This window comes from Mastigoproctus giganteus, chromosome 10 (assembly GCF_048544385.1).
Source record: "Mastigoproctus giganteus isolate SK-2022 chromosome 10, ASM4854438v1, whole genome shotgun sequence".
Classification (NCBI taxonomy): Eukaryota; Metazoa; Arthropoda; class Arachnida; order Uropygi; family Thelyphonidae; genus Mastigoproctus; species Mastigoproctus giganteus.
Window position 1 is genome coordinate 141845281 of NC_143584.1, and position 18704 is coordinate 141863984.

The following is an 18704-nucleotide window of genomic DNA, read 5'->3' on the forward strand; positions in this document are numbered from 1 at the left end:
ATGCCTTCATCAACATCATTAATAAATATTAGAAACAGTAAGGGACCCAGGATTGAACTCTGAGGGACATGTCAACATTATTATTTGCATCCAGTTCCTTTGTTACTATGCTTTTCCTCTTAACAAATCCATGCTAAGATTTGTTGTATAACTCCATTCTGTCAAGATGATCTTGCATTATTTCTTTAACCACTGACTGCATTATTTTTTCTGGAACAGAATTTAAGCTTACATCCGTAATTATTCACTTTACCTTTTGATTCCCCTTTGGAGAGACATATGTAGGGACCTGTAGGGACCCTGCATATGTCTCTCCCAATCTGTAGGGACCTCCCCTTAATCCAAAGATACTCTCATAATTATGACCACGGGTTTGCTTATCTCTTTTGCTGTTTCTTTTAATATAGTTGGGTAGATTCTATCAGTCCCAATTATCTTATTTACTTTTAGCTTCAGCAATTTCTCTTTTCTGTCTAAATGCCCCATCCAGGGGCATTTAGACAGAAATGAATTCCGAAGGAAACAAAAAAAAAGATTTTGTTAGAGGAAAATCATGTTTAACTAACTTAGTGGGCTATTTTGACACCTGAACTGAATGTAAGGAACAATTCCAACATAGTTTATTTGGATTTTAGCAAGGCATTTGAGTCAGTCCCTCATGATAATAGTACGAGGGTATCCACGTGTTGGCCAAGATTTTTGCAGCTCCAATGAAAGCTAAGTTTTTATTTATATTTAGTTGTTTTATTCACTTAATTGTTATACTAAATTATTTTCTATAAGTAGCTTTATAGTTCTAGTCAAGCTCTGTGGTTTATTTTTAATTTAGATAGCAATTTTGAAAGTTAATACTTAGTGTCTGAAGATTTTACCCTTCATAACTTGCCACCATTGTTATATGATACAGAATAGCATAACATAAATCCCGAACTTCACAGCGTAAGGTTTAATGTAAAACTAGATAGTGAAATACATAGCACTGTATTAGAAATATGTTAGATTAGTATAGTATCATCAATTAATCAGTAAAATTTATTAATATTATTAAATTTAATTGTTAATTAAATTATAATTAAATGGAATCATGACCCAGACTACGGGCACAAAGTAACAGGAGTGCTGTGGTTTCAGGGAGAACCAAAGGGAGCAATTCTCCAAGGCATCACAGTCTAAAAAATGTGTGAAATGTTTGCAGACCTTTCTAGAACAGGACATGATCTAGCCAAGGAGGATGTCTTTGTGTGTGCTAGGTGAAGAGAATGTGAAGAAATTAGGTGCCAACTCAGTGTTCTGATGGCTATGAGAGTTTGAGGTGCAGGGTAAATAACCTCGAAGTAATTAATATGAGGGACCCATCAAGCTCTCAGCTGCCCAACTCAATGCTAGAGCTCACTCCTGTGCACCAGGCAACACAGCGACAGTCCCCCAGGCAGAATGTGGTGGTCTCACAGGAACTAGTTATTGTTGGTGATTCTATTGTCAGGAAGACGGGAAATTTATTATGCAAAAAGGATAGGTGAAACAGGACCAGGGTATGTCTCCCAGGTGCGAAGGTTGATGACGTTGTAAATCACAAAACATGTACATCACAAAAGGTGATGTACACGTGGCACTAAAGACCTTAAGAGTTAGAGATCTGCAGATTTACTTAACAAGTATGGGTCAATGTTGAAAAAAAAGTCATGAGTTAGGGTTAAATTTGAAAGTGTCTGCAATTCTGCCCAGACACGATAGGAGACATATATGATGAGAGCCTTATCAATCAATTCACCCTGGAGAGATTGTACAAGGCTCATGGGGTAGATTTTTTTTCAGCATGGTCTGTGTTTGCTAACAGGAGAGACTACTACTACAGGGATGGGATACACTTAAATAGAAAGGGTGAAAGAATATTTGCTGATGCTATCAAGACAGTGTTAGGTGGATCGGAACACTACTAGCTTGGGGGGGGGATTCACAGACTAAAAGATTTAACAGTAGCCGCAGGCAGAGGCAAACGTGATTCTTGAACTGCTTCCTATTGTAATGAGCAGCAGCCTAGAGAGCAGATTTGGGGATTTTAAGAGCTGCTGGGAGTCATCATGGAACAGGTAAATACATGGGCTGGGTTAGGATAACTTAGAGTAAGAACAGGTACATGTATACTTGCATGTAAAACAGTGCTAGAAGTATAGTCAATAAATTTGATTAATTAGAAGTGCTGATCAAGACATCAAAGGCAGATACTGTTGGGATATCAGAGACATGGTGTCACACAGATATAACCACTGCAGAATTAGAATTTGGGGAGTACAATGTCTACAGAAAGGATAGACAGGGTAGAAAGGCAAGAGAGGTTAGGCTGTTAGTCAAGAAACATAAAATCTAAGGAAGTGCACCAGTTGACATGGGTGGGCAGTGCAATGTTCAGTCTGTTTGGTGAAACATAAATACTGGGAAAGGGAAAATGAGAGTAGGAGCGTGTTATAGGCCTATTGACTCTGATGAGTACAACAAAAAACAGTAGTGCAGAGAAATAGAGTGGACCAGTAAATCAGAGTCTTGTAATGTGGGATTTTAACTTTCCAGATAATGACTGGAACTTGTGGGTTGGTCACTCGCAAGCTAACAAGACTTTTGTTGATTTATTGGAGGATTGTTTTCAACAACAACTTGTTTGAGGGGCAACCAGAGGGGAGTAATACGCTTGATCTGGTTATCAGCAGTGGTTATCCATGCATTAAGAATTTGCAGATAAAGGAACCACTAGGTGACAGTGATCACAGTGTACTCATGTGGGATTTACTTAAATATGTAACTACCATCAAGGGTAAAGGGAAGGGTTTTTGTTTTCATAAAGGTGACTACAATGCTCTCAGACAGTTTTTAAATTCTATATGTGAATTCTAAATTCAGGGAATTAATCTTGGAGACTACTAGGCTTTTCATACCAACTAAGAAATACTGTTCAATGTTCAGGCCTAAATGGATGTCAAATGAATTAATGAGGCTCCTAGAAGAGAAGAAAAATGCATGGGATGCACATAAATTATCAGACGACACAGAAGCCTGTGGCAAATATAAGCTAGTCTGTAATCAAATCACAAAGGAGGTTAAGCAGGCAAAGGCAGATTACAAGAAATCTTTAGCAAAGGATGCAATGGAAAACAACAAAGAGATCTTTGCTTATTTAAACTCTAGAAGGAAGGGGATGAATCAGATTGGTCCACTGATTGTTAAAGTTAAATTGTTAAAGTTAAACATAAATAAGGCACCTGGAATTTATCGAGTTATATTGAAGGGGGCAGCAAGGGAAGTAAGCGAACCTTTAGCCATAATTATGAGAGCATCCTTAGAGTCAGGGGAGGTCCTCATGAACTGGAGATGTGCAAATGTATCCCCAATTCACAAAAGGGGTACAAAGGGTGACAAATAATTATAGACCTGTTAGTTTAACTTCTGTTACGGGGAAAATAATGGAGTCACTGGTTAAAGAGGTGATACAGGATCACCTTGACAAGACAAGACTGCAGTAATAGTTCAGATGCAGCATGGGTTTGTTAAGGGGAAGTCTTGTCTGACCAATTTGATTGGATACTACAATGTGGTCACAAAGGAACTGGATGCAAAAAATAATTTTGATATCATATACTTGGATTTTAGGAAAGCTTTTGATACTGTTGCACACGGAAGACTGCTGCACAAATTGGAGAAGTATGGCATTAAGGGATGCTGCAATGGATAAAGTGATGGTTGAGTGGGAGATGGCAGAGTGGTAATAAACGGACACTGCTCTACATGGACTAATGTTATTAGTGGAGTCCCCCAGAGTTCAGTGCTGAGACCATCGCTGTTTTGTGTATTTATCAATGATATCGATGAAGGTATATATATCAGGCTTAATGTCCAAGTTTGCAGATGATACAAAGGTTGGCAGGGTTTTTAATGACAGTAAAGACAGTATGCTACTGCAACAGGATCTAGAAAAGTTAGGCAGATGCGCTGAGAAGTGGCAACTGAAGCTTAACATTGACAAATGCAAAGTACTGCATATGGGTAGCAGTAACCCAAGAGAAACGTACCAACTGTGTGGTACTACACTCAGGGAGGTGGAGAATGAAAAAGACCTGGGGATAATTGTGCAGTGAGATATGAATTCTCTGAGCAGTGCAGATGGGCTGCCAGAGCAGGTCATGGAGTTTTGTCAATGATATATAGGAATTTTGCTAGCAGACAAAGAGGTGATTATCCTTTTATATAAGGCAATGGTCAGGCCACTCCTTGAGTACTGCGTACAGGTCTGGAGGCCTCATTTTAGGAAGGATGTAGAGTTGCTGGAACAGAGAAGGGAAACAAGATTAGTGAGAGGAACAAAGGGACGTGCTTATGAAGAATGGTTTAAGTTCTGCAAGTTGCAGCATCTTGAGACTAGGCACCTGCGATGTGATCTGATTGAGGTGTATAAGGCCTTGAATGGTTTGAACTGGCTCAATGCTAACAGGATACTTCCGCTTGCTCAGATTAAGAACCTGAGGGGGCATAGATTCAAATTGAGAAAAGAACAACAGTTGTAGAATAGATGTGTGGAAGTTTTCCTTTAGCCAGCAAGTAGTTGATTGCTGGAGCAGACTTCCATCTTATTGTGGAAGTTGATATTTTAAATAAATTTAAGGCTGAACTAGACAAACATTTGGAGTGACCGGATGGGTGAAATGGGAAGGTTTTTTTTTTTGTCTGATGCTGTATAAGCTTGCTTTCTTGCAACATATGCTAATATGAGGTTACTATATAAACTGGAATGTGTTTGGATTACTGCATAGATTCTAAGATGAATTGCAGGGTGGCAGAAGGCAGAGGGTTGTGATTAATGGATATTCTTCAGATTGGTGTAAAGTCAGAAGTCAGGTCCTCCGAGGATTGGTTCACTCGAACACTGCTGTTTCTGATTTTCATAAATGACATCGACAAAGGGATAGAGGGTGCGATGTCAAAATTTATAGATGATGTAAAGATTGGGAGAGTCATTAATGATCAGTACCAAGCAGCACTCCTTCAGGATGCCTTGAACAGGTTTCAAGAATGTTTAGAAAAGTGGCAGCTATATGTTAATGCAGCAAAATGCAAGGTCTTGCACTTGGGGAATAACAACCCCAAATAACTTATACACTTGTGGGGTTGAATAAAAAACAGTAGAGGGGGAAAGGATCTAGGAGTTAAGATATGGGCAGAGATATGACGCATCCTAAGCAGTATAAACAGGCAGCCAGGAAAACCCATAGCGCATAGCATCAATATTTAACAAACAATATCCTATAGACATAGGAAGATCATAATCCCACTATATAAGGCAATTGTAAGACTGCATTTGGAATACTGTATTCAACTATGGAGACCTCATTTGAAAAAAAAAAAAAAAAAAACACTGAGCTTCTTGAAATGATTCAAATACAGGCACCTTTCATGATGAGATCAGCAAAAGGGCAACCATATGAGGAAAGACTTTCAATTATGTGGGCTATAGAGCTTGGCAACCAGATAGAAGGTACCTGAATAGATTTACAGGGGCTCTGAGAGGGATTAGTAAAATTAATGAAGGAGAATTTTTACTGCAATGGATAAATAAACTGCTATAAAGCAATCAGAACTAGGGACCATAAATTCCAATACAGGGAAATAGGTCTAGACTAGATTGTAGGAAGTTTATTTGTAGCCAGCAAGTTGTTGTTTACCACAACAAGTTGCCTCTATAGATAGCTAAGGCTGACAGTTTGAAGAAATTCAAAAGTGAACTGGATATTAACCTATGGTGAGGAGAGCAGTGCATAATTTGTATTTCTTATCTACTTTTTTTTCTTCTTTTTTTTTGGGCCAATAAAGCAAAAGCCTGTGACTTCACTATATGGCTAATGGTAATACTAAGTAACGTTTAAAAGAAAAGAAGTCAAAGAGCTTCAAAGTGAATAGTGGAGGAATAGGGAGGATGACAAAGGTAATAAATGAATTTGACAGAATAAGGCAAAGAGATTTTAAGTCAGAGGATATCAAAAAGAGATTTTAAATTAGAAAATCCTCAACAAGGAATACTGGAACAGCCAGACATATATACGAGTACATTTGAAGCAAAAAGAATCATAGAGCAAATAGTTAGTGGTTGAGGCAACCAAAAATTGATACTCTATCATAAAAAGTAAGTGATGCTTAGCAGACAGCAGGTGGAAATGGGCTGATGGAACTGAGACCATGTATATTTGTGAAATGAATGGTAATTTTCGAGAGGTTTCAATCTTTTCGCAGATAAGCTTGATCTATTAGTTTGATTATTTGTTGCACATTTGAAAGATAAAGAGGAGGGGAACATGTATGAATTAATGAAATTTTTGGATATGGTGTACACATAGCAAGAATATATCCAACATCTCAACATAACATGGCCTCAACAATTCTCCCGAAAGCCACACCACTTGGACTTCTTCATTCACTAGTTAGCAGGGCCGGATTTAAATTTGTTGTGGCCCTAAGCTATGACATGTATGAGGCCATTCTCTCTTACAGTTCACCTGTGACAATATTAAAAAAGTATTTTTTAAGATGGAGCGAGGCCCCTTGTAATGTCAGGTCCTAAGCTGTAGCCTGTTTAGCTTATGTGTAAATCTGGCACTGCTAGCTAGCAGGGTAGAGGGAGTGAGATTATACTAACTAACACAAATGCCCCTAGAGAGTTATCTTCCCTTTAACTCACACACAATACTGGTAAGATGTTCTGAAGGTTGGGATGGTTCAAATGAGCAGAAAACTAATATTAGGGAAACAAGCTTAAAGAACTTCAAGAGGCATATCAGAGTAGTAAACTATACAAGAACACTCAGTCTTACCTATGTATAAAGTAATGTCAGGAGCTGTCAATAAAATGAGTGAATCTGAACTCTTGATTAAGGCAACTAACACTGACATAATAAGGCTAATGGAGACATAGAGTCGCCTGGATAAACAGGGAATGATGAGTTTCACTGTGGAATGTACAATGTATTTAGAAAGACTAGGGAAGATAGAAGAGGTGGTAGGGTCAGCCTGAACATAAGTTTTCCCAGATTCAGAAGTTATGCATGCTGGTATAGAATCTGTGGTGCGAGTTAGTTGGAAGCAAAAATATAATCAGAATGGGAGTGAATATAATCAGAAAGAGCCTGGAAGACTCTGGAGATTATGACGAGAGCCTCTATATGCAAGCAGAATGAGTGGGCAAGTGTGAACGTCTCATTATGGGTGATTTCAATTTCCCCCTAATTGACTGGAGCAAGTGGAGAAACTCACCATGAAGAACAAAATTTTTAAATCAACTGGATGATTGCTATTTGTATCAAGATGTTAGGGGCAGTACGGTCAAAAATATTATAGACCTCATCATCCCCCATAAACCAGATGGCATTATATGGCTGACAGTACAGGAACCATTATCAGGAAGTGATCATGTATTTATAAGTTGAATGATGAGGATAGGTAGCAATTTTTAAAGGCAAATGAATGGTTATTAATTTTAGAAAAGAAGATTTTGCAAATTAAGGTGATACATGGCCTATATCTATGGAGGAGTAGCACACAACAGTGAAAATACATTGGAATTACAGTATACCTTTAAAGTAGCCACAGAAGCCTTGAACGTGTGTATGTGTCATTAAAAACATATAGCACGAGGAGAACACCGAGGTGAACAGCAAGTTTAACAGAGCACCAAAATATGGTATTCGAAAGTTATAAAGCAAGAAAAAGTGCTGAAGCTTACAACTTCTACTGATCTGAAATAGTACCACCAAAAAAGTTAAGCTGGAGAAGAGGCAGATAATGAGAAATCGCTGGCTAAGAGAGAAAAAAAATGGAGACAAGGAGTTTTTCACATGCATAAATACTAAGAGAAGAGCAATTCAGATCAATCCCTTGTGTAACAGGCACAGGAAAGGGTTAGACAACTCAGCTGATTTTGTTGATGTATTGAACAAGTACTTTACATTGAGATTTACAGAAGAAAGACCCTTCATAGTGAGGGTAAACTGTGCAACCGAAGCTGGGAAGCATGAAATTAGCAAGAGTGAAATCTCACAAGATAATTTATTAGAAAAACCTTTGAGCCTAAAGGCGAATAAGGCCCCCCCCCCAGAATTGATGACACTTACCCTATAATTTTGAGAGAGGCAGCAAAAGACTGCATCAAACCATTAATTTATTCTTAGAAAACTTGATGTATTGCCAATATAAAAAAAAAACAGTTCTAATAATAAAGTGGGTAACTACTCACTGGTCATTCTGACTTCAGTGGTAGAGAAAATGTGGAATCCCTGATAAAAAGTGCAATATAGAATCATTTTGGTAGCAATGGAATTCTAAAAGAAACAGAATCGTTTTGTAAAGAGAAAATCATGTTTAACCAACCTTGTTAGCTCTTTTTGACAATAACTCATTAGTGGGAAACAGGAAATAATTTCAACATTATTCATAATTTCAGCAAAGCATTTGACTCAGTCCTACATGAGAGACTACTGTATAAGTTTTGAGAGATTAAAATAGTTATTCTTCAAATTGGGCCCATGTAAGAAGTACATTTCCCCAAGGATCAGTACTGGGACCATTTCTGTTTTTTTTTATTTTTCTTAAATTATATCAATGGAGGAATACAGGGTGGGATGTCAAAATTCGCAGACGACGTCAAGGTCGGTTGAGTAGTTAATGAACAGAGTCAGGCAGTGCTTCTCAAGCATAGACTGCAGGGATGATCAGAAAATTGGCAGCTGAACCTTAATGTAGCAAAATGCAAGGTCTTATGTAGTTACTCTTCTTGGTGTAGTCTTGCATTCACAATTTCAAAGTCAATATCAATATCTTTCATATATTGAATGGAACTTGTGGGTTGGTTACTCACAGAGTAGCAGAACTTTTCTGGATTTATTGGGTGATTTGTTGTCTCAACTTTATTTCTTGTTACCTATATCTAACATGTTCTTGCTTTCCACAACAGCATGTTAGAAAGACAAAAAAAAGAAAGTAATACTCTTTGCATTAAAGAACCACTAAGTGGCAATGATCACAATTCAATGATGTGGGATTTGCTTAAAGATATAACAATTGTCAAGGGTAAAGGAAAGGGATTTTGCTTTTGTAAAGATGACTACAGTGACTTTTGTCAGTTGCAATGGAAACAACTGATAATGTTACTAATTGCAAATTATAAATAGAAACCATTCAGGAAAGTAATCATAGAAGCTACTAAGCTTTTTATATCAACTAAGAAATACTGTTCAAAGATTAGAAAAAAATGGATGTCAGATAAACTGATGAGACCAGCAGCAGACAAGAAAAATGCATAGGATGACTATAAATTAACAGGGGACACAGAAACCTGCAATAAGTATAAACTAGTCTGCAATCAAGTCACAAAGTTTAGACGAGCTAGCTAAGCCAGATTATAAGAAGTCTTTGTCTAAGAATGAAAGAAAAGTAGGAAAGCAATGAACCACTTCAGTAAACTAGAGATTAATGGCGATAACTGTTGATGATCCTGTTCAGGCTGTTAACAAACTAATTAAATATTTTGCATCTACATTCATGAGTGAAGAAGTTTTAGAGATGGGAACACCAGACATATACCAAGTTGCAACTGAGAGCTAAAATGATTTTGTAATAACTGAGAAGGTGGAAGAGAAATTGCTGAAGCTAAAAGTAAAGGTCTAAATAATTGCAATCTCAATCATTGCCTCCAAGATTTTCCCTACCACTGAAGTCGGACTAACCGATCTATAGTTACCAACTTTACTCTTAAAATTGCCTTTTATATGAGGGCTGTTCCGAAAATACTCCGACTAGTAAAACTGCTTTCTTTCTTTGGAAATGAGTGACGAGTTTGTGGTCTAGCAATGTTCCCCCACCTTTTCTTAGTTAGTTTGTGGAAGCATATCATGTAGTATTCATGTTTGTATTCGTTATAACAGTTGATGTGAAGTGTGTTTTATGATGGAGGATGAGAAAGATATTTTGTTAATTATTAGACAAAGAATCACGATTGAATTTTGTGTAAAGTTAGGCAAAAGTGGTCAGAACATCTTTGAGATGATTCAAGAAGCATATGGTGAAGAAGCCTTGGGCAGTACAGCCGTATTTAAATGGTGGAACCATTTTAAGGACAGAAAAAAAAGCATACGAGATGAACAAAGAAGCGGATGTCCATCAACCTCGGTGAACATTGAAAACATTGAGGAAGCTGATATGTTATTGAAAGAAAATGGATGTTTATCGATTCATGATCTGGCAGTTCAGTTGAATGTTGGTGTAGCAAAATGTCGTGAAATTGTAAAGATGCACCTTAACATGTCACATTTTTGTGCAAGATGGGTACTGCACGATCTTACCGCAGAACAAAAAGAACAGCGCATTGAACTTTGTCAAGCCTTTATTGACAAGGTGGAAGAAGAGCCCGACTTTTTGAATAAAATAATCATGTGTGACGAGTCCTGGATTAAACATTTTGATCCGGAGTCCAAACTGCAGTCAAGCATATGGAAACACCATGATTCACCCCCTCCAAAAAAAATTGAGTTTTTGGTTCATCGAAAAAAATGATGTTGATTTTGTTTTTTGACATCTGCAGAATAATACTGCAGCACTGGGTTCCTAAGAAACAAACTGTAAATGGAGAATATTATGCTAACATGTTGCGAGTTCACCTCAATGTAGCAGTTTGCAAAAAAAGACAGGAACTGCCTAATCAAGAATCGTTTCTTCTTCAAGATAATGCTAGGCCACATGTTGCACAACCAGCAATGCAAGCTTTAGTGAAAATTGGTGGTTAACCACTAGACCACCCTCATACAGTTCAGACCTCGCACTATACGATTTCTGGGCTTTCCCGAGCCTCAAAAAAGAGTTGAGAGGAAAAAAATTTAACACAAATGAAGAAGTTAAATCTGCCACATCCGCTATTCTGCAATGCCTTTCAGAAAATGGGCTGCAGCATGTATTTCAGAAGCTAATGAACCACTGTAAAAGGTGTATAGAATGTGACGGATGCTATTTCAAAAAGGAGACCCATACCAACCTCATAATTGAATCGGACTCAGAGCAGTGAACTTGGTCTGCGTATTTAGTATTAGTATTAGTAACGGCCGCATGGTGCAAGAAAGCCTATGGCTTATGCTGCACCAGCCAAAAAAAAAAAAAATCCGAACAAAACAATGAAAAAAAAAAAAAAAATAAATAAATAGATAAATAAAATAAATAACTAATTAATAATAATTAATAAATAAAAAAATAAAATAAAAAATAAATAAAAAGGAAATTAAACCATCATCCTATGCGCTTCCCTTACCCGAAAGTACTATCCAGATGACCTTTGAATTTCCCCAAACTTTCGGCCTCTACCACCCATGAAGGCAACTTATTCCAGTAATTTATAACTCGCTGGCTAAAATAAAACTTCCTGCAGTCCAATCTAAACATTTTCCCCCGTAACTTGAATTTATGTCCCCTAGTTCTAGCATCATTTATAATCTTGAAAATTTTGTCCTCATTCATTTTACTGATGCCTCTCAGAGCCTTAAACACCTTAGTCAAATCTCCTCTAAGGTGTCTAGTTTCCAAACTCTGCAACCCACATATTCGAAGTCTTTCATCATAAGGACGCCCTTTTGCCGATCTCACCAGGCGAGTTACCCTTCTTTGCACCCCTTTCAAGAAGCTCGATGTCTTTCTTTAGGTGCGGTCTCCATACTTGAACACAGTATTCCAAGTGTGGTCTAACATAAGCCTTATATAATGGGATTATCACGTCCCTATCTCTACTTGCAAAAGTAGAGATAGATCATCTATAGGACACCATGGGCCTTCCTTGCAACCTGTTTACAATGATCAGAGAATTTCATGTCTGACCGTATCTTAACACCCAAGTCCCTTTCCTCCAGTACTGGGTTTAGTTGAACTCCACCAAGTGAATACATTATTTTGGGATTACTGTTTCCCAGGTGTAATACCTTATACTTTGTTGGATTAAAGCACAGCTGCCATTTTTCTGACCATTCCTGAAGTCTATCTAGGTCTCTCTGAAGAAGCTCAGCTTAACAGTGATCATTAACTACTCTACCAATTTTAACATCATCTGCAAATTTAGACATCACGCCCTCTATCCCTTCATCAATGTCGTTTATGAAAATTTTCGGAACAAACCTTGTATATTGACAATATATTTATATTGGCACTTCTTCAAATCAAAGGAATACCTCTGAGTCCAATGATGCTTTCAAAATTAACCTCAGTGGTTCAATACGTTCTCTGGAAGCCTCCCTCAAAATTACTGGGTATATGCTATCAACCCCTGGAACCTGACTTGCCTTTAGGCTTGAAATTTTTTATAATAAATAGTCATCTCTAATTTCACATGTGTCAGCTTCACTCACACAGCCTCTCCTCAGTAGTTGGGTCTTTCATTCGTAAAGACTTAGGCTAGTACCTATTCATTTCATCAGCAACATCAGCTAGGTTATCTAAGACATTCCCACACCCAGTACACAAAGGTTCTGATCTGATTCGTTTTCTTCTTCATATTTACGTACATGAAAGCCTCCTTGTTTCCATTCTTTGCTCTCTTAGCCAGTGCTTTCTCATACTCAGCCTTAATCTCCCTAACCTTACCTGTGGTACTATTACAGATCAACTTGTAGCTGTTGCTTTCCTACTTTTCATCACTCTGGAACTTTCCTGTGCTATGTTTTTCTGCTCCGCTCCATATTCATCCATCTTGTATATATGCATAGTTGTATATATGCATTCACAGCTTTTATGGTTATTGCTTTTAAGGTATTCCATAATTATAATGTTCTTGCCCTCTCTCTGCAGTCTGCCAGAATAACAGATGTCATGTAGTGTCTTAAATTGTCATATCTCTCTTTTCTAAATTAAAACCCTTGCCTTTACCTTTAACTGCTGCAACATCTTTCTTCATCTTTGAACTAATGACTGCGTGATCACTACCTGTCAATGGTTCCTGTACCATAAGCTCTATGATATCATATTATTTGTGGGTAATGATGAGCTCTAGAATATTCTGACCCCTAGTATTTCCTCTAACAGGCCAATAGAAATAATAATCATCTTGTTTATTTAAAAGTTAGACTTTTCCCAGTCTGACTTTTCTAACTGTGAAATAATTTTCCTTGGTAATTTTATTTTCACAGATTCAGTTTTATAGGTAAACAAATCCAGAATGTTGAGTTGTTTAGGTTTTTGCAATTACTAATGACTCCACACAGCTTGTGTATTTACCTACAAGAATACCAGACAATCCTAACTACACACCTAACATGCTTGATCTTTTTCTCACCAACAAACTTTCAAAGTTAATGTTCTTGGTCCTCCCAGGCACTTTACATCATGACTTGGTGATGGTACCTTCTCCAGTGGAGAAGGTACCATCACCAAGGGAGCCTCTCACTAATGGCCGTTCTTACCCATGTGTTGTTTGGTATTACAGGAATGTGAAATGGGATGATTTGCATGAATAATATTCTTCTTTTCCTTGATTGGATTACTGTTTTAAATCTTCTGATCCCAGTGCTTGCTCATATTATGTCAGCAAAATTATTCTTATAGAGATGAAATTCTTTATTCTCATTCCTCCTTAAAATCTTGTACCTTATCTATCTGTATATATATACATACACACACACACACACACACTCTGAGTGATCACTAAATTATGACCACCTACCTAATACTAATACTTCATAGGTCCTCCTTTTGCCCTCGGTACAGCTGCTATTCAACATGGCATTGATTCAACAAGATGTCAGAAGCGTTCGGGAGGTATGGCCAACCAAGCTGTGTGTAGTGCAGTCAACAGTGCAGGTATGGAGGTGATTGGTGTATCCAGACACCTAATATGCCTTTCCATAGTGCTCTCTGGGATTGAAATCGGTGGAGTTCGGAGGCCAATTGATATGCTGGAAGTCAGAACTGTGTTCCTTGAACCATTCCTGCACAACAGTTGTCCAATGGCTCGGTGCATTGTCATCTTAGAGGACACCATCACCATTTGGGAAAAAGTGTAACATAGCAGGGTGTACACACAGTGAGTAAGCAGTTGATGATAGCAGAAAACAGTGATATGTTGTTCCACATGCACCAGGGGTCCAAGTTCCTGCCAGTGAAATATGCTCCACACCATACAACCGCTTCCAATGGCCTACACTTTTGATACCATGAATGATGAATCAAGAGCCTCGTGTTGTTGACTCCAAATTCGTACACAATCATCCAGGGTGTGGAGTAAGTAACATGACTCATCCGACCCTCACGCCTTCTTCCAGTCTTCTAACGTCCAACTTGCATGCTCTTTTCACCAGGCAAGTCTTTTACGCCGATGAACCTTGGTTAGGAGAGGATGCAGTAGGGGTCGTCTGCTGGTATAGTCCATACATGTGACGCATGGCCATGCCAGATATTGTTCCGGGTTGGCCCATGTTGTATTGGGTAGGCAACTCTTCAACAGTGCTGCGCCTGTTTGCCTGTACAATCACCTCTAACATCAACCTTTTGCTGACCTTTGCACTTTTGCTGTCGGGTCGTTGTTTGACCATTTTGAAGCCAGTCCTGGTACACTTTAACTATGGCTGTTCCTGAACACCCCACCAGTTCAGCCATTTGGGAAATCAAGGCACCAGCTCGTCGAGCACCCACAATCTGTCCTTTATCAAAGTCTGATAAATTTTTCCTTTTACCCATCAGGCTCAGGATTTTACTACCTACTGAACCACTGACACCTTATCTATGCTACGTAGGTCGACTAATTGCTCACTCTCATACCTCACTTGGTCAATGGGTTGCATTCAGTTTTAATAGGGGTAGTCATAATTCAGTGATCACTCAATGTATGTATGTGGAAGGCCTCTCAAGATAAGAATGTATATTGCAACAAACCAGTTGCAATATGTAGTATATTGCAACTGGTTTGCATCCAAATTTCCAGCTTCATTTTCTGGCTGCACTAATGTTTGCAACATTAGTGTTGCAACAGTTTTAAAACCATTATTGATCAATCCAAACTTGATTTTGAACATGCTAAAAGTATAAAACATGCTTTTTGTCCAAGTGGCAGTTGTACTTTTGTATTTCCTGCCAAAGCTGCTGGCTGCAACTTGTGTCCATCTGTACTTCTTCCTCTGTTACAATCTGATAGTTCTATTGCATTCTCAGCTAAAGATACGAAGAAAGGCTTAAGTTTTGCAAATTACAGTGTCTGGAGATTAGGCATCTGCGAGGTGATCTGTTTGAGGTGTATAAAGCCTTGAATAGTTTGAGCTGCTCGATGCTGATGGGATTCTTCTTCTTGCTCAGAATAATCACCTGAGAGGGCATAAATTCAAATTGAGGAAAGACAGTTGTAGGATAGATGTGTGGAAGTTTGCCTTTAGCCAGCAGGTGGTTGATTGCTGGAACAAACTTCCATCTGTTGTTGTAGAATTTGAAAGCTTAAATAGATTCAAGGCAGAACTAGACAAACATTTGGATCGAGTGGATAGGTGAAATGAGAGGGGTTGTTTTTTTTTTGGCTCATGTTATATAAGCTTGCTTTCTTGCATCATGTGCCTTGTGTGAGGAGGGAAACACGTAGGTAGTTTATTTTTTATACAGCAGACTCTCGATTAACTGGGACACTTCAAGACTCCAAATTAAAAAAAAAAAAAAAAAAAAAAACAACCAGAAATCAAAAAATTCAAGTAATAACTAGAATAGGTATAAACAGATATTTTGCAAGTCTAAATAAGCGGTAAGTGGCATTATAAGTGGTCATTGAGAGATTGGTGTACCTATTATCTTGCAATTCCCACTGTCTTCACACCCGCCACTCAAAAAAAAAAGACCACCAAACGTTTAGTTTGTTTTTAGTGTGTCGCGTTATTTGTTGTGTTCCGTTGCAGCACAAAAGCAAAATTTTGTTTCGTTATTTAAGTCAGAATTTTTTTTATAGTATTTTTTTTTTTTTTTTAAGAAATCGTGAAAATGATGGGTAAACACAAAAGAGTTGCATTTTCAGTTAAACAAAAACTTGAAATTATTCAAAAGTTTGAAAACGGTGCATCCATTAAATCTCTAAAGAACCATTATAATATTGGTGACCAAACCATAGGCAACATCGTAAAAAAATAAAGGGAAGCTATTAGATATAAAATCGACATCGTAAAAAAATATAGGAAAGTTATTAGACTTAAAATCGACATCGCAGGAAATAAGCGGACGCATCATATTGGACACGTGAGTAATGCATGGTAAGTTTTTTCGTTTTTTATCTATCGTCATATTTTTTACGTAGGTTGCTGAACATTTTTCGATACAGTAAGTCCCTGACTTATGCAACTATGGACTTATGTAAAATTTTTACATATGGATTTATGTAAAATTTTTTTTCACTCTTTTTTTTTTTTTTTTTTTTTTTTAGGATTGTAAAATTTAAAAGAAGAAAAATAAATAAATAAAATAAGCAATCAATAACAACGATCACGGAATGCACAAATTGAGGAAAAAAATAGGAAAGAAGAGAAGATTCATACAATTTTTTTTTTTTTTTTTTTTTTATGAGTGAAGATTTCAATGAAGGGGACACATTTCACCATAATAACGTAAAAACCTACACAATTCCAGCTATCGGTATTATCGCAAATGCAATAAGATCAATTTTACTACCCGTTTATAATTAGATGCACGAACAGAAAAGCCCAGTAACCCAGAAGGTGCAAATTGTTTAATGGCAGTGACCTCCTGAAATGTGCTTTAGTAAAATGTGAGTTTATGTGAGATGATAATAGTGTGTTTCCCCCTTAACCCTGTGAAGTTCTTTTCAGAAAATTTCATTTTGACTGTTATCATGGTGCTGACTAAGAATAAGAGACAGTGGTACTAGTAAATCTACCAACAAAAGGAAAGCCATTTATTTGGTTCAGAAAATTAAACTAATAAGGATGTATGAAAATGGCCATACATTAACAAGTATCGCGCAGAATACAGATTTGTCAATAATAATATAGTAGCAATATGTTATTAGTCATTCCCAAGTTACGTAAAACTCGACAAAGTAAGAAGTCCTGGAACATATCTCTTACGTATGTTGGGGACTTTTGTATTTTTGGATTAACCGGGAAATCGATTATCTGGGATTTGTTTTTTACCATCTATCCCGAAAAATTGAGAGTCTACTGTATATTTAATTTTTATTTTATTTATTTATTTATTTTTTTTGGCTGGCATGGTAAAAGCCTGTGGCCTCCTTGCACTATATGGCTAATGCTAATACATATGCATACTAAATTGTGCATGTTTGTGTGATTCACAAATGCATTCCTACAATTTCACTGATAATAGTTGAGATTTAACCTTTAACAATTTAAAGGTTAATTTAATCTTTAACAATCTGCACTTAAATATTCCTTTAGGAACATGGTGCACAGGTTTATCAAGAACTGGAAATTGGTGAATTAATGGCCACTTAAATCTGCGTGGAGTGTAATCTACTTTTAATTTCTTAAAGAATTATAGATTATTTGTGGTGCTTCCTGTACCACTTCTTTCGTGAACTCTTGTAATGCTATCCTTATGACACCATCTGCCTTGCATACCAAGGCAGTGGTTTACAATTCATTATATTTATACGAGGGGGTATCAAAATGTTCGTACCCTGACCTAGATAAAACATCAGTAGGAAGATGCCGTTTTTAATATAAGTTGTCTACATATTCACTAACTAACATGTGAAATTTCATTCCCGTAGGTGATCATATGCCAGAGGGTGGAGCCTGGAATCTGAGGAAGGACACTATGGTTGACAAAGTGGAGTATTGAGCAGTGATCAAGTTCCTGCATTTGCAGGGCAAGAAAGCTCAGGAAATTGACAAAGAAATCAAAGCTGTGTCTGGGCAGAATTGTCCATCCTATGAAACTGTAAAAAAAGTGGAAACGGGAGTTCCAGTGCGGCTGTACAAGTGTCTTTGATGAGCCAAGAAAAGGAAGGCCATCCACAGACAGTGAGATGGTTGCAAAGGTTGAGCAGCTGGTGCTGAGTGACAGACGTGTGACAGTTCATTTCATTGCAATTGCAGTGTATGTGTGGTATGGTTGTTTATTGGTGCATTAGCTGCTATGGCTATAATGCATCTCGCAAATGCAGTGGGGATTAGTTATGGGTCTGCCCACAACATTTTACATGACCATCTGCACATGTCTAAGGTCTTTGCATGATTGGTTTCAAGATTGCTGATGCATTTGCAGAAGCAATTTCGAATGCAATGTTCTCGCCAACTGTTGGATTTGTGTAATGCAGACGTTGAGAACTTTTTTGATCAGTTGGTGACAATTGATGGTTGCTGAGTGTATCAGTATTATCCGGAGACTAAAGACATGTCAAAGCAGTGGAAGCACACCTCCTCCCAAAAAGGCAAAGATCAATTCAACTGCGAAGAAGGTGATGTTGTCTGTGTTTTGGGACATAAAAGGGGTTATCCTGACAGATTACCTACCTCGTGGTTCCACATTTAGCAGAGAATATTACAGAAATCTTTTGAAAAAGTTATGCGATGCTTTGAAGGTGAAAAGGCATGGAATGTTAACCGAAAGTGTCCATCTGTCAGACAAAGCACTGGCTCACATGGCTGTTGCCACCACCAACTTTGTTTCCCAGTGCGGCTTTGAACTACTGCAGT

General features: G+C 37.6%; 1 protein-coding gene across 1 annotated transcript in view; it reads left to right on the forward strand.

Annotated features, from left to right (window-relative positions):
• LOC150079326 (uncharacterized) overlaps positions 1-18704 on the forward strand; it is a 124105-nt gene that overhangs the window by 101657 nt on the left and 3744 nt on the right. The gene's annotated exons all lie outside the window — the stretch shown is intronic.